Genomic DNA, 2,724 nt, shown 5'->3' on the forward strand with positions numbered 1-2,724 from the left:
CTTCTTCGACTTCAAAGCTCGACCAACCCCAGTTATCGGAGTAACACGGAGAAACACATGATCCCCCTCTTGAAACTCAAGTGACTTCCTTCTCTTGTCGTGATAACTCTTCTGACGACTCTGAGCAATCCTCATCTTCTCCTGAATCATCTTAATCTTTTCCGTAGTTTGTTGAACAATCTCCGGTCCAACCACAGCACTCTCACCGGACTCATACCAACATAAAGGCGTCCGACATCTCCTACCATACAAAGCTTCAAACGGTGCCATACCAATGCTCGATTGAAAACTATTGTTGTAGGTAAATTCAATCAAAGGTAAATAACAATCCCAAGCACCTCCCTTTTCCAAAACACAAGCCCTCAAAAGATCCTCCAATGACTGAATCGTCCTCTCAGTCTGACCATCAGTCTGCGGATGATATGCAGAACTCAATCTCAGCTTAGTTCCCAAAGCCCTCTGCAAACCTTCCCAGAACTTCGATGTAAATCTAGGATCTCTGTCCGAAACAATACTCGACGGAATACCATGCAAACTTACAATTTTCTCAATATACAATTCAGCAAATCTCTCTAACGGATAATCCATTCTGATCGGAATGAAATGAGCCGATTTCGTCAATCTGTCAACAATCACCCAAATAGCTTCAAAATTCTTAATCGTCCTCGGTAAACCCGAAACAAAATCCATACTGATACTATCCCACTTCCACTCTGGAATAGCCAACGGTTGCATTAGCCCAGACGGCTTCTGATGCTCAATCTTTGACTTCTGACAAGTCAAACAAGAATAAACAAAACTCGCAATTTCTCTTTTCATTCCCGGCCACCAAAATAACTTTTTCAAATCATGATACATCTTCGTAGCTCCAGGATGAATACTCAGGCCACTACGATGTCCTTCCTCAAGAATACTCTTCTTAAGTTCGGTAACATCCGGAATACACACCCGATTACCAAATTTCAAAACACCATTCTCATCAACTCTGAATTCACCACCTTGACCTTGATTCACTAGAGTCAACTTATCAACCAAAAGCACATCGGATCTCTGACCCTCTCTAATCTCATCCAGAATACTACTCGTTAACTTCAACATTCCCAATTTAACACTATTGTGAGTACTCTCACACACCAAATTCAAGTCTCTAAACTGCTCAATTAAATCCAATTCCTTAACCATCAGCATAGACATATGCAATGATTTCCGACTCAATGCATCAGCCACTACGTTTGCTTTACCCGGATGGTAATTCAAACCAAAGTCATAATCCTTCAGAAACTCTAACCATCTCCTCTGTCTCATATTCAGCTCTTTCTGATCAAACAAATACTTTAAACTTTTATGGTCACTGAAAACCTCAAATCTTGACCCGTACAAGTAATGCCTCCATAACTTCAGAACAAATACCACAGCTGCCAACTCTAAATCGTGCGTCGGATAGTTCCTCTCATGAACCCTCAGCTGTCTCGAAGCATAGGCTATAACCTGCTTATTCTGCATCAAAACACCACCCAAACCCAACAGTGAAGCATCACAGTAAACCTCAAATGGTTCCGACGAACTCGGTAATATCAGAATAGGAGCAGTAGTTAACCTTCTCTTTAACTCTTGGAAACCTTCTTCACATTTTGAGTCCCAAACAAACGCTTGCCCCTTTCTAGTCAACATCGTCAACGGTAACGCCAACTTAGAAAATCCCTCAATGAACTTCCTATAATAACCTGCAAGTCCAAGAAAACTCCTTATCTCAGAAACTGACTTCGGAGCTTCCCACTTAGATACCGCTTCTATCTTAGAAGGATCAACAGCAACACCACCTCTTGAAATCACATGACCAAGAAAACTAACCTCTTCTAACCAAAATTCACACTTAGACAGTTTAGCAAATAACTTCTTTTCTCGTAGAACTTCTAAAACCACTCTCAAATGCTTAGCATGCTCTTCTTCAGATTTCGAATACACCAAAATATCGTCAATAAACACCACAACAAACTTGTCTAGGTACGGATGGAAAATCCTATTCATATACTCCATAAATACTCCAGGTGCATTAGTCACACCAAAAGGCATTACAGAATACTCATAATGTCCATACCTTGTTCTGAAAGCAGTCTTCTGAATATCCTCAGTTTTCACACGTATCTGATGATACCCAGATCTCAAATCTATTTTGCTGAACACACTCGCACCAACCAACCGATCCATCAAATCATCAATCCTCGGCAAAGGATACCGATTCTTGATCGTCACTTTATTCAGTTGCCTGTAGTCCACACACAACCTCATAGTACCTTCTTTCTTCTTAACCAACAACACTGGTGCACCCCACGGTGACACACTCGAACGAATAAATTTCTTATCCAACAGATCTTCCAACTGACTCTTCAATTCAGTTAGCTCAACAGCAGACATACGGTACGGAGCCATCGATATCGGCCTAGTACCAGGTACCAAATCAATCGAGAACTCAACTTCACGCTCTGGCGGTAACTCATTCGCTTCTTCAGGAAACACATCAGGAAAATCACACACCACGGCTAGATCGCAAATCACCAGTTTATCTTTAGCCTCCAAAGTCGCTAACAGCATAAACAACTCTGCCCCATCTGCTACTGCCTCATTCACCTGCCTTGCTGATAGAAACAAACTCTTTCCTTCCTCAATCTCAGGAAAGATCACAGTCTTATCAAAACAGTTGATATAAACTCGGTTAAACACCAA

Source organism: Lathyrus oleraceus, chromosome 6 (assembly GCF_024323335.1).
Source record: "Lathyrus oleraceus cultivar Zhongwan6 chromosome 6, CAAS_Psat_ZW6_1.0, whole genome shotgun sequence".
NCBI classification, from domain to species: Eukaryota; Viridiplantae; Streptophyta; class Magnoliopsida; order Fabales; family Fabaceae; genus Lathyrus; species Lathyrus oleraceus.